At 36.6% G+C, this 14,834-nt stretch overlaps 1 protein-coding gene across 11 annotated transcripts in view; it reads left to right on the forward strand.

Moving 5' to 3' along the window:
• The window catches only part of NEBL (nebulette), a 248,903-nt gene that overhangs the window by 134,499 nt on the left and 99,570 nt on the right, over positions 1-14,834 (forward strand). For 5 of the 11 annotated variants that reach the window (XM_030495792.1, XM_030495849.1, XM_030495859.1 and 2 more), the window contains 4 exons: positions 2,095-2,176; positions 5,722-5,879; positions 6,278-6,364; positions 9,427-9,544. The exons of 2 other annotated variants lie outside the window; for them this stretch is intronic. The gene's annotated coding sequence lies outside the window, so the exon portion shown is untranslated. The remainder of the gene's footprint in view (positions 1-2,094; positions 2,177-5,721; positions 5,880-6,277; positions 6,365-9,426; positions 9,545-14,834) is intronic. 4 more of the 11 variants (XM_030495808.1, XM_030495815.1, XM_030495822.1 and 1 more) reach the window with 4 other exon arrangements.

Genomic DNA, 14,834 nt, shown 5'->3' on the forward strand with positions numbered 1-14,834 from the left:
CTGTTTGCAGAAAACACTTCAATTTTTCTACCAGAGTTTTTAAAACTACAGTCAAAAGAAGAAGGTAAAATGTAGGCAAAATGTCCTTCTTTTTTCCCCCTTTCACAACTAGTGAAAAGCAGGGGAGATAAAAGACAACAGAAGTAGAGGCTGAATGGTTTTCCATATCTTTAAGTGGTAAAACTGGAAATTAAAAAAAAAAAATTTGCTAAAGACTGTATTTACACAGTTCCTTCTTGCACTGTTTTTGGTGCCAGTTATAATAAGGAATAAAGATTAGAAGAATTTTAGTTTTTAATTGGGCAGTTCAAAGACCATGTATGAAATAATACTAGAACTGTATTAAAGTTCTTAAATGAATGTTTTGCTGCAATTTCAGTGTATTTTGCTACAGAGAAAAATTGTCCTATTAATCTGGTTTTATGTAGATAATGGATAAAATTAATTTTGCAGAGACTTCATAATTTTGTTTCGGTATATGAAATACCACTTTGTATATGCCTTTTGGCATTTTTCATGCAAATTACCTTTTCATCAAATGTGTTTTTTGTAGTACGAGCTCCAATTTTCAAAAGATTAACATTCAGAATAAATGGATGCATAAGTATTGAATTTGTGCAATTAAAATGTTCTCCAAGAAGAGAGAGGAGGTGGTTTAAGAGTGTGCTGAGATGCTTATGTGCTTGTAACTGTTGCAATGATGATAAGATGCTTGTGTTGACCCTCTGTTACCAATTTAATTGCTTATAGGGATATAAATTCTCCCTTAGAAAGCAATGAAGCTTTTCTAGAATCAGTGGCAGACATTGAGACATCCATTGTATTTTGGCCATAATGTAAAACATTCTCTCATAAAGATAAATAAAAATCAAGTAAGTTGCCCATGGTAGTGGTTGGAGTTGAAAGTTTCTTGTGAGCCGGCATCAGAAGTGGACATCAGGCTTTTATTTTCTGCAAGTCAGAGGGTGCCTCTAAAGTCCCAGCTGGTTGTCACTCTGACTGTTGCATGCATAACTGTTGCAAAATGCAAGTCATTATTTTGTGAATCATGTATGTACCTGCTAGTACTTTAAATAAGTAGAATATGACTCTTTTATTTTTAGAGAGGCTTAAACCATGTCTGTTTCTATGCACCGAACAATCTCTGGATTATTCAAAATTATGGAGACAATTTCTAGTAAATACCAATTATAGACATGTATTTTTTCCTTCAAATTGGTAGATAATTTGCATTTATCATTTCATATTTTGTACAATTTTGATCACAGTGTTAGGCACTGGTCCTATGAGGAAATTCATACGAGTGCGTGATTTTGCTGATACTGTGAAGTCTTTAGTGCTTTGCATAAAGGCAGATCTTTACCTGCTTGGAGGAGGAGTCATTGAAGGACTGTAGCTGTAAAGAGTACATTAAAAAAACTGGATGGTATGAAAAGAGGTCTTGTATAACTCCTAAAAGAAAATCATAGTTTGCCACCTTCTAAAGGCAAAGTAGTTGCATGCTGTAAGTTACTCTACAGATGCTTGGGCTGTGTTCTGTTCCTGAATACTTGTTGATATGATTACAGTTAAGTAGAAATTGCTACAATTAAAGGTAATTTGATCCCTACTGATGCATCCACTTCTGTATAAGAATATATACTTATATTGTGCTCTACTGACAGTGGTGGAAATCCCTAAGGTTGTGAAAAGTTGTTACACAGAATTCTAAGCAGAATGGAATCCATAAGTTGTTACCTCTTTATGAAATATTTTTTTTTCAAAGAAAATATTGGAAAGTGAATGGAAATAGGTTGAGATTGCTGCAAAATATGAGGATCATGCCACAAGAAGTAAATTTTTCTTGTTCTTCCCTCAAGGAAATCTCTATAGTAATTGAAATGGACAGAATGAATACAAATTCCTCAGCCCTAGTATTCCATCTAGCAGTGCCATGGCCCCTGTCACTGCCAGGTCAAAATTTATTAAATGATAACAAAATAAATGTAGATTAAAGGTTTTCATTTTTAGATATAATTACAGAAAAATGCATTTGTGTATTTATGATATATACTGTGGAGGAATTATGATATGAAATTTTATATATTTTCATAGGTGAAAAGTTAAGAATACATATCACAGTGGTCTCCTGAAAGAAAATTCATGATTTCAGGATTGGTTTCTTTTACGTTTAACTGTAAGTCTCAATATTCTATGTTTATATTTTATTTGGGATAATTAGAACTATTATTTTTGGGTTTTTTTTGCCTAGTGTCCCTGAGAAATGTGGTCCAGGCTCAGCCCTGGTGGTTTGTTGTGTAGGTTGTAGATGGGATATGAAAATGCTGGGGTAAATCCAGAGATGTGGGAACGGTTGGAGGTCCGTGTAGAACTAATGTTGCAGCTGGCAGGAATTGGACATTTGGAGAACAAAAGTCAGCGGGAAATCAAGACTGGTGAAAAAATCAGTTAACTCCTAAGTTACTGATACAAACTTTCAGTCGTTACTCCGGTTTAATACAGCTTTGCCTGGGAACCTGAGGTTTTTGGTACTATGTTTTCTTCACTTTTAAGGAGTTCTAGTGTTTTCCCATCCAGTTAGGTACATTGACAGGAGACTGAGAAAATGTAGTAATGTTTCCATTACCGGCTGAAGTTTCAGGAGTCAGTAGAACATCTCCCACATAAGTATTTCTTTAATTTTATTTATGCATGTTTACAATGTAAGTTTACCATGCCTGTTACCTAAGCCCATATTTAAGGCAGTTTCTTTTCTATTGCTGTTGTAGAGGTTTCCAAAATTTCTTTGTTTAACAGCACCATGAAGGAAAGGCAGTTCATTGAAGGTGCATTTAAAACAATTCAAATAAACATAAAAAAGAGGAAAGTATAATTTACATTTGCCTTTTCAGTAGTGTTAGTGTTAACCACGTTTTTCTAATCTTTTGAATTACAAAGGAGAAGGAACACGTCTTCTGCAGTAGTTAGTGACTTCACTGACCTTTCAGTTGAGTTTGGCAGCCTGTGTTCACTTACTCAGTGTAATTTGGCATCAGTTGGCATTTCTATAGAAAATGTCATTACCAGTGGCTCTCTTCCCTTAGAGAGATGCCTAGAGGAGAATGTAAGCGTGCATTATAACTTAAGAAATTACAGTGATCAATACAGAGTTCTAGTATCAGTGTGCAGTAGTGAGTATTATATATATGTATATGTATATTTGAGAAAGTTTGGAACAGGTCCTTTTACTAAGGGGGAGGTGTAGACTGCTTTTGGGGCAATGTGTGTTACTTATGTGTAACCAGTTTGTAGAATATTAATAAAACTGCACCTCCTACTTGGGTGTTCCAAAACTGCTGATATGATAGAAATTAGACTTTTAGGCACTTTTAAGGCCTGCAGTTTACAAATCTTCATTTTGAATTTAACTTTTGTGACATTTCTCTGTTTGACTTGGGAGATAGTTTTTTATATATACTTCATGGGGAAAAATGCAGTGTTATATGGAATTATGAAAGAAGGAATTGGTTTCATATGCCACTGCTTGTGTGGAAAAATGTTTCAAGAAATGGAACCTAGTCAGCAGAGACATGAGATTTATTCTGATGTTAGTACATTTAGAGTATCTTCTCTTTGCCTTATTTTTTCAAGGACACCAGTAAAATGCTGAGAAGGCAGAGAGCTCACAGTCATTTTGTTCCATTTTTTTTTCCCTTTCCATAGACTTTATAAAAGTCAGAAATGTAAAAGGAGAGTAAGTGGGAGAAAATTTGTACCAAATCCAAAACACAGTTAGGACAATAAATTAAAGAAAGATCCCAGACTAGTAAGTAATGGGAGGCATACAGATGGACTTTGTGCTCTGGGATGTTTTGAATACAGCTATAACTTTGAATTTCATATACTGTTGGCCCAAAAGAATACACTGGGAAAGAGGAAGCGCAGTCCCGTATTCGAGGACTTGGATACGTTTGCTGGTCTTCCATGGACTTTCCTGTGACCTTGGACAACTTATAACCTCCCTAGATGAGGGAAAGCCCCCCATCTGATACAGAAGCTGCCATTTACATCTAAGAGGAGTTGGCATCCTATGGCAAGGAATGCTATACTAACGTAAATGAATTACTACACTTCCATGTTTATTCTTAGCAGAACCCAAATTGTGCAGTATGGTTAAAAACTACAGAAGATAAACAGTGGTGGAGTTCAGGATTTAATAAAGGCTGACATCAACTCATATTTAGAATATAAGCTGTTCAAAGGGGAGGGCGTTTTGGCAGCTCTTAGGACCTAGCACAGTGGAGACCTAATTGCAGATCAGGACTACTCAGCAATGCCTCAGTAAAATCGGAAGGCATAGTTTGCAATTCAGCCAGGTAGTATGATATCAATTAAGAAGAATATAAACATAATTAGAAAAATGGGAGTGCCAAAGTATGAAAATTAACCATATCCAGAGATACTGTGGTGATCCGGTGACATTGAAGCATTCTTGGTTCATAGCTTTCAGACTTGACTTTTTTTTTCTAATGGATAGAAAGAAAAAGGAGAGTAGTTAATGAAAAATTCAGAGAGAAAGCAGGGAGAGAGAGCTGGAGGAAGATAAAAGCTGTGGGTTAGAGTTAGATTAATGTGACTCTGGTCGGCATTTGTGCATTGCAATATGATGTACCTAAGAAGCAATAAATGTGACCAGAAGTACAGTCTTTATTTTCCTTGTTTAAACTGAGAATAAGCATGTTGGTAACTAGAGAAGGTACTTTCTGGGGTTCTTTTTGTGTAAGAGTACAGCATGATAAATGAAATGCCCCAAAATCACAGCATCAGTCTTGTTATGTTTTAATATACCCAGTGATGACTGGGTTTACTTTTATCCTTTCCAAAATTTCATGTGATTTACTAAAAGACCTTGAATGAAGCCACAGTACTTGCCAAGATTTTATTTTCATTGGAAATAGTGACGGTCAGACAAAACAACATGTATTAGTGTTGGATATACTAGTTTGGATAGGAATAGACTATAGTCATCATGTCTGTGAATCAGTGAGAATTGAAGATGAATACTAATTCTATTTATTTGTTTGTTATTTGTTTTACTGGATGTAAAATAATAAAATTTGTTAAGTAGTATGTTTATTCAAAAGAATGGTAAGCAACTTCTCTGCTAAAACCAATGCACATGAAAGCGGTATAACTCTTCATTTACAGTAGCTCCACGCCTTTTCCATGTCAAAAATTATTGGTAGCTTGTAATTTCTCATCCTCAGTATAGTTTTTCTACAGTTACCTGTTTCCATTGCTGCTAATGCTCCCTTCTTTCATTGTGTAGAGAGTTTCTCCACCAGGTACAGTAGCTTTTCAGCAGTGCTTCAGGGAGTTCAGAGGTGAACTCTGAGGCACAGGTTTTGCTATCAGACCTGATGGAGCTGTCAGTTGCATTGTTTGTCCAATACTTTCTATTCTAAATTCTACTGTTGTCTGACTTCGATGCTTGGAGCTGAAAACTTCCATGTCCATTGTCATCCTGAAGGAGCTCTTCCAAAGGCTAAGGAAAATATATATTACTTTGCTTGTGATTTAAAAAATTATCCTTTTTTTTTTTTCTTTGAATAACTTTTTTTGTGGTTTTTTTTTTTTTTTTTCCCTGCTGTATTTGCTATTGTCAAAAAAAAAAAAAAAAGAGGCAGGAAAGGAGGAGGATTTATATGATGGATGACTGTTTGTCTATTGATCTCTGTCTAGTTTGCTTTAAGAATATAACAGAGCTAGGATTTGCATTCTCCACATTTGCTGCTGGATATTGGGCTACTGCATATTGGATCAAGCTGAAATATCTGAAACAGGAATAGGGAATTTCTCCCTTCTGTGCCATCAATGCCTTGACAGTCTGCTTGCTACAGGTGAGTCCTGTCTAAAGGAGACAGAAAAAAAACTTGTGGGAAGATATAAAGAGAGGGTTGAAGAAAGCTGAAAAGGAAGAGCATGGAAGTTGGGACTAGCTGTTGTTCAGCGGAAATACAGGAAAGTAGGACAGTCTAGAGAAGGAAATTGGGACTATCAGTTTGGAAAGGACTGTTAGCGTTTGGGAGGAGGTAGAGCAGAAATGTTAACTTTGACAGGGAGCTATTTTGATCCTGGCAGGACTGGCAGATTGAGATGTGTGGCAAAGGACATGACAGTCTGTGCTTAGTTTGTCAGCTGAGGTGGCAGGGATCTGTGTAATGGGTTTAAATGCTGCAACCTGGGTAGAGACCATGTGTCACTAGAGTGCTAACTAATGGAATTCCTGCTTTTTTAGATTTTGGGAAAAGAAACTAGAAAACTATATGCAAAATACTATAGAAAACATTACCGTGAATGCATTGTCAAACACTCGTAAGCTCAGGTAGGAAATGCCACATTTCAGTTTATTTTGGCATCCTCAGTAAAGATCATATGTATGGTGATATAATCCTACATTACATAAACCAATATTTTTATTTATAATACTTTTAATGATCTTTATAACATAACTATGTATTTGCTGTATTTTCATTGTCAAACACTTATCTTTCCATCCCATGATTATATATCCAAGACTGACCTTCAATTATAAATATGAAACACGAAGTTCATTCTAGCATCTAACATGTCTTGGCTCATCTTGGCACATCAAACACATCTGCTGTAAACTTCCTGCTCTTAGCCTGTAATTGCTCCTGTGACTCCTTACCTGGAAGGCTGTTTTTTCTTAATTCTTACTACTGATTTTGTGTCCTTTCATATGACTCAGGCCTTTTAAAGTTCTGCACAATGTGTAAATTTTCTGGAGAAGTATGTTTTCTGTTCATGCTGGTTTTGTGAAGGCTGTTTTTTTTGTGCTGAAAGTGGAGCTCTCATCTGAGGAGTGGCAATGTAAAACTGACATCTTGAGACTGAACACGTTGCTTTTTGTGTTCTCACAATCATCCATTGATTTAATTTAAAAATGAATGTTCACTGCTTCATATCTTTCTTGGTGGTGTTGACTCTGTTTTTTTGAGGTAGAAAAGTATGAACCCACTTGAGGTCTGCAGAGTATGTTTTTTGTATGATAGTCTGCTCTGGTCATGGTCATACATTCTTCGTAGGAGTAATTGTCTTACTGTACGCCAGCATCTGCGTGTTAGGGCCAGTCTGAAAAAGGTCACTGACCAGAAAACAGTGGAAATAAACCACCCTGGCTGACTTTGCATTGGCGCATATTTGGTATTTAAAGAAATTTTAAAGCTTGTAGTGTTTAAACTCTCATGTGCTCAGAGGGGGTGCGCTCCAGCTCCAGCAAGGAGATTTTGTACATGTGGCACCTGTGGAAGGAGGATAGCAAAAGAAGAGGAATGGGGGTCATGCAGGAACAAATGAGAGGTTAGCTTTTAGGAGCACTGGAAAACTAGTTTTCAGTTTTCACTGTGGCTCTCTTCATCGTAGCAGTTTTGTGAGAGCTGACCTTTTTTCCCCTTCACCCTCTTCAGCTCCTTGTCATAGAAACCCTGCACTAGTGCAGACAGCATGATTATGATATTACCATTGTGATGCATTAGACCAACTCTGAGTTTCATAGTGTGATGGGGTGCACAGTATGTTTTCTGTGTAGGTGGTCTCACCAAAATTACCACTGAACTGGTGTATGGAGCTCCAGTAACATCTGCGAATGGGCTAGTATGGCATAGGCCCTGAGATATGTTCAGTCTAAATGGACCTGGGGAAGAGGAGCATGAAGTTGGTGATTCTTGAGATTCATTCAGTTTGTCCAGGAGGGCCTTAGTGACGTTTGGGGTATCTGGAGATTGGAGGCAGGATGAGAGGGCATAGGCAGAGGAAGTGAAACAGTCACTCTTGACATCTTGAATTGCTTTCCTACCACGTCCCGTGCAAAGCTTAGTATGTGGCAGCAGTCTTCAGGAAATAAGATCTGGCTGCAGGATTTAAATAAAAAACATTTTTAACTGCACTATACAAAAAACATGTTATTGAAAGTATCAAACAGTGCTGTATTTTCATAAATGTTTTCAGCTTTAGATTTTGGAAGAAGAATGGATGTTCTGTGCTGCCAGCTTTTTATTCTATTTGTTTCTTCTATAAATCTAAAATGATAGTGGGGACTTCGTGCAGCCAAGCACCTCTGGTGAATGGATGTTGGAAAAAAGAACGAGAAGCCACAGTGGTATGGAGGAAGTCATGTGGCTACAGCTATCTGTAGGAAAAATAAACATCCTTTTTACCATTTCCCCACAAAAATGTTTTTGTATCTGGAAAAAATGTGGAGCTAAGGTGGATGGAATACTGAAAGGAATTAACATCTATACACAAAAGACATTGCCTCATGTAAATACAGCATTTAACAAACTGTTTCGCCTGAGAGGAAAAATCTGTAATTACAGATGAATTTGGGAATTAAAACAAGTCCATGGAAAGGAATATAACAGTATGGTTGAAAATTAAATTTAAGTTAAATTTCTTACAGTACTGTTTACAATCTAAAAACTTATCAGCAATAATGTGTGGAAGGTAAAAGAATACATGAACTTACTGAAACAATTGTAAACAGTGTATGGCTGAGCTGAGGACTCTCCCTGGTGATGAAATGTTTTCTTTTCTAGAATTTTGTATCTGTGCATTCTTTCTATTTTTTTTCTTTTTCCTTTTTATGCAATTTTTTTTCCCTTCCTCAACCATCCTTGTCTTAAGCTGTCTTTATTTTGTATTTTTCCAATTAAGTGTCAAGAGTAGAGGTGCAAAGAGACATTTTCAAAATCACGAGCTGGGGCATGGCAAGCATGTTATTATTTAAGCTTACCATATGAAAGACTTGTTCAGAAGACAAAGATGTGGTTTAAAAATGTGTGGTGTTGTAGCTGTTGCCAGCTTCTGCTTCAGCAATGACATGAGTATGTCTCTCCACGTGGGGCATTTTTTCCAATAACATAGCATTCTGAATGAATTTTTGATGAAAGACTGAGCAGGAGTCATTAATATTCACTCAGAACAAAAGAAGAGCTTTACTCATGTCAAGTCTCACTCCATTTTTCTCTTATTCCGAACACCGTCCATCATCCTGAACACTCATTCCACTGGACTGCCCAGGGTAAATGCAGAACAAATTCTTCATGCTGATATGTTTTGAACAAATGCTTCTTAGTTATTTAAAAAGACAAAGCATTCATTTATTTATTTATTAAATGAAAGATTAGGACACCTAGGTGTCCTGAAACTGAGAAACCATATGGAAAAACATGGGGCTGTCAAGTAAAAACCAGGATATACATTTTCTTTGGTTCTTTAAACGAGTGATGCAGAAGAAGAGATTTCTGCATCTTTATGAATCTTAAATCCTGGCAGACAATATTTGGCATAATTTGACTCAAACCCTATGTATTCTCTTTCATAATGAGCAAAGATGTGAAAAACCTTTTGTCTTTTTCTGTTCAGATTTAAATCAAGGCAAATAATGCATATTCCAACATCTAACAGCTAACAGCGGAACATTGTTCCATTCCAAATTACTTTTTCCCATGGATGGAGAAGGTATGAATAGACTTCCATACCAGTGAGTACATTTACTGTTTTTGGCAGGGTATAATCTGCAATTCAGAGTGCAATAAACTAAACCATACTGTGGATAATGCAACCAGTAAAAGAAGGAAACCTGGGTTTTAATTGTAAACTGAGATTTACTTAATGATCTCATCTTCTATTTATACCTAACTGATTTTAAAGTTTAGCTAACTTTAGCCTTTTTTCCAAGCTCTCTCCAGCTCAGAAAAAAACCCCCAACAAACCCAAAAAAACCTCCAAAACCCCCATTTTTTGACTGTGGAATACCTATATTGATTACATTGGTAATCAATACGTATCAGCTGCTGTATTTCTCTTTATAACTTTCCTGAAAAGATCCTGTCTTAAGGGGTTCTGAAAATAAGGATTACGTTGATAGTGATTTCAGCAGTTTCTTCTCTAATTGTCTTAGATAAAACGACTAACTCATATTAAACAGGTGTCTGAAGTCTTGTGTTCTTCAGGTTACTGTGATCTGAGTGTGAGTTGTTTCAAAGCTCACATGAAATTAACCTGTAATAATAAGAACTGTTTTTTATAGACAAGATTATTTTGTAATGAATTATTGAAAGCATATATCTTAACTCAAGCTAGTCTGTAAAAGAGGTCAGGTAGTGTTAAACTGAGTGCCGAATTTGTGCTAAACTTTATCATTAATGCAATCTTTGCGTTGTACGAGTAAATATATTCATGCCTTTGACCAAAATACAGATATTGAAAGACAGAAAACAACTAAACTATTGTTTCTTCAAACATAATAATGCATATGCATAGCCAGTTACACTGTTTTACATTCCTTGGGAATAGTTCTATAGTGAGTGCTGAGCGCCTGTGCTATTTTCTGCTATTTATGGATTCTGCCATTTTCATACATGAGAATTGCATATGGGAGGGAATTTTGTGTAGAATTAGTTTTCAACATAATTCTGATTTGGCAGAACTGCACCCTTAGGGGTTACTTGTGTGGTCCTTTATGATGGAAAGATAATGGCTATCTACATGGGATGAGAACTGTTGGTGTTTTTTTTCTTAAATCATAGAGCATGTTTTTTTTTAGAGACTCCTTTCTTTTGTGGCTAGAATACAAGGGATGAGTAGTGGATTAAAGCACATCATTAATTTGAGTCTCCAGCAGAATGAATGTCATATTTAAGCCCAGCCGGTAACCCAGCACCACACAGTCATTCACTCACCTCCCCTTTTTCCCCCCCTGCCCTGGGTGGGATGGGGAGGAGAATGAAAAGAATGTAACCCCCATGGATTGAGATAAGAACAGTCCAATAACTAAAGTATAATATAAAACTACTCCTACTACTAATAATGATAAGGGAAATAACAAGGGGAGAGGAAAAAAACCCAAGAAACACGAGTGATGCACAATACAATTGCTCACCACCAACTGAGCGACTGATACCCAGACTGACCTGAGCAGCGGTTGATCCCTTCTGGGTAACTCCCCCCAGTTTATATATTGGGCATGATGTGCTGTGGTACGGAATACCCCTTTGGCTAGTTTGGGTCAGGTGTCCTGTCTCTGCTTCCTCCTGGCTTCCTGTGTCCCTCCTCACTGGCAGAGCATGAGACTGAAAAGTCCTTGATCTGGGTAAGTGCTACTTAGCAACAACTAAAAAATGTTGGTGTGTTATCAGCATTGTTCTCAGACTAAAGCCAAAACACAGCACTGCACCAGCTACTAGGAAGGAGAAAAAATAACTGTTACAGCTGGACCCAGGACAATGAATTAGAATTTGTAGTGGACAAAAAATCTATGAGGAACGTCCATATTCTTGCATTGTCTGGAAGTCATTTGGCGCCAGAAGAAACAAATCACCACAGAAGTTCTGTGCTTTTTAAATAAAAGCAAAGCAGCAAAGACTTACAGGCTTGAGAAGGAAGTGGAGGCAAACCAAATTTTCTCTAACAAAACTTGATTTTGATTAAATGAGAAATTGTGAATTCATCTAGATTTCTACATATGGCCAAAATTCACATATTTGCTTGCATAACTTGTATCTGTATACGTCAGTTAAGTCCTAACTGGGATAAAGATGACATTTTTGCAGTTAAAATGCAGATAAAAGCAGCCTTCAAAGAAAAAGCTAATTGAAGTTTATGAAGTTGAATCTTAATATTTTGTGTGACTCAAGATGACACAGAGAACATATCATTCAAGGTCATTAAACCCAAGTTCAGACTTAAAATACTTAATCATTTTTTCTGCTTTACTTACCAATTTTTGTCTTATGTTTTTGTATTTGAGGATTTAGAAAAGGTTTTTATGAGATTCAGGAGTTCTGTTCTTGAAGTGGCCCTATGCTTTTTAAAAGTTGAGTCTCAGAAACTGGAGTGTTGCTTGGTCTTGGCAAAATGGTAATTATTTATTCTCCATTTTAAGACTGTTAGCAGTTTCATATAAGGCAGTTTGTGGTGTTGTTTTTGAAAGTGACTAACAACTATATATACCTTTCATTTGGTAAGTAACTGCTTTTATTTTTTTAGCTAGCAAAGTTCATGAGCACTTAATTTACAGTTTTAAAAATTAAGTCTTATAATTTGACTTTAAATGCTGCTAGTCTGATAAATGATACCTCCATCTGCCTCTATGTCATTATGAAGATATTCAAATACTATTCAGAAAAGCCACTGCAGCTGGTCCACTGGTCCCATCATTGTAAAATTTTTGATATTAAAAAGATTCCATCTGCAGTTATGTTGTAAAGTCAGCTAATCTGTCTTAAATTAAGAAACTGAAGATTGTGGCATTCACAGAAGATTTGGATGCTGAGGTAAGACGTGCACAGAACATAATTTTCAAAATGTTGTCTCATGACGGGTATGAACAGAGAGCAAAATCTGCAGATCTGTTACAGCATTGTGCAGGTATTCAGCAACCTCCCTCCAAATGGTCCCTCATCTCCCCATTGTTTATAGCCCATTAGAGCCCACATCTGTAGTCTTCAGGTTAAATTTGGAGCCTATCTGCCATGCTGCAGCTGCAGTGTATGTGTTGCAAATAAGCTCGCTTAGAAACTCAGCAGGGTGTTTAGAGAGGGGAAGGATTGTGATCAAGAAACTTGGGTGTGATGGCGTTCCTCTAGGAAGTGATCAACACTGCTTCCAGCCCAGTACGTACCTGAGCCTACAGTTCAGTGGCCCAATCCAGACTGTGATGGGGGTCTTGACAGACATTTTGCTGAAGTTGTACCATGGTGTAGGCAATAACAGAGGGTTCATGGGCCAGAGGAGGGTCTCAGGAGGGAGCAGGGCTCTCTGGCTGAGTCCTGTGGTTATCATGCAGTAGGGACAGGGTGGATGCATTCTGGCTGCTGCTCCAGAGGTTATTTGTATGTTTAAGAATGATGAAACAATAAGATTAAACTCATTATTAGCCTTACAGCCAACATCAGTTTAACTTGAATTGTGCTCCAGTATTAGTTTTTTACCTCAGTTTGACTTTAGCTGTAGAAAGTTTTAACATTTTACAAAACCCCTGTGGGTAGCATTAGTCAAGTACTGTGCTGTACTGGATGTTAATATCCTAGGATTTAAATATAAGCTTGGGGAAGCTGAGTCTGACATATTTTGAATGTTTACACAGAGCATATTATAGCGGCATCTTCATCTTGCAAAAAGATGGTTTAAAATTGTTAAAAGGAAGTGAAATGTGTAGTTATTTCTGGGGCTGTAGAATAGCATCCGTGTATGTAAGATTAGGCACTTCCCGCCCCCAGGGTTTGCAGGTTTGTATTACAGATTATCGTTATTGTGTACACTTTTCTGATGAGATTGAGAAATTCCTTTAGCTGTAGTGTAAAGCTGCCAAAATACATTTACCACAGTCCTGAAGGCAAATATAATTCTTCCAGAGGCAGCCTCAGGCTTTGGAGGTTTTTTCTTTTTTTGCTGAAAGGCAGGCTCAAGCTTGCCATGAGATCATCAAAGAGATAAAAAGACTAAAAGCTCTTCAAAGCTAGGCCTTAGGCCCTAACATAAATTAATTCTCTGGTGATGGTTTATGTATGGAAAAAAAAGGAATAATATTTACAAAAATGCCATTTAAATAGGACCTTACCCAACTTAACTTGAAATTAACTTTTTAATATCACCTATTCTTTTGAATTCGACATAAAGCCATCTTAATATAACTTTAATTTAGACTTCAGAAAGAAGGAAGGAAGATGCTATTTTCTCTCTCTGTATGTCAGGTTTCAGAGAGGTTATCTCGCTTGTTTCATGCTGAATAGTTACTACCAATAATTCTAAATAGACATTGAAATTAATTTGTATAACAAGTAACTGCACAGTTATACTAACTCTATGCTGCACATTAACCCAGTCACTTACTAATTATAGTTTAGTATAAGGTCCTAAATGAAAAATTGCTCTGTGTTCTGATCTCCTCCCACTTTTTCCTTTCTTATTTTTTAAGCAATAGTAACAGTAAGATTTATTTAACAGGTAGCAAAATGTTCTAGTAAAACCCACATCTTCAGTGCTGTAAGTAAGGTATTATAAGTTAAGAATTAGTTTATGCTGCAAATGACTTAACAGAAATATCACTGAAAAAGAGCCAGGAAAAATCCTGCTGAGAATGAAAATCCTGCTCTATGATATCAGCATTAAAACTGCAGGGCTGGGAGTCAAGAAATCTTGACTCATCATAGGTTTCCTTTCTTACTGTGGAGATGCTGCTTTACTTCATGGCCCCTTGTTCTCCACTTTGTAAAACAGAATTATAGGATGATTATATATCTTCAGGTATATAGAAAGGAGCAATGCTGTAGTTATTTATCCCAGTCTGAATTCTCTTTACAAAATTCCAGATGTTCAAAGGAGACTTAAGACAACTTTTTCCCCAAATCAAGCCTCCTGCACCTCCCAGACCTTCCAGACCTCTAGCTCTATTTTTAGAAAATTCTTTAAAATCTCACCCACAAGTGGCTCTATGAGTATAAATTACTTCTTGTTCTTTAATATTGTTAACAACAACAAACCATCATACCCAAAGATGGTGTTTCTGGATTATTTGTAGTGTACAAAACATTGCTATATTATTTCTTTTGCCTTCGTCCTCTCAGAAGGTTCTTACAGCGTTATTTCATGTGGTTAAGGCATTAGCCTTCCTTGGTTTGAAGAACTGTAATTCAGTGTGCTTTTAATGTGGTAATTTAGACGTACTGTGTTATATGAAGAGCACTGCAGGGCTAATTTTTTATGATTAATTTATAGGAACTATTGTTTTCCTAAACTGTGGGAACTGACATTTGAGTATTATGATGGTA

The sequence above is a fragment of the Strigops habroptila genome, chromosome 1, assembly GCF_004027225.2.
Source record: "Strigops habroptila isolate Jane chromosome 1, bStrHab1.2.pri, whole genome shotgun sequence".
Taxonomy (NCBI): Eukaryota; Metazoa; Chordata; class Aves; order Psittaciformes; family Psittacidae; genus Strigops; species Strigops habroptila.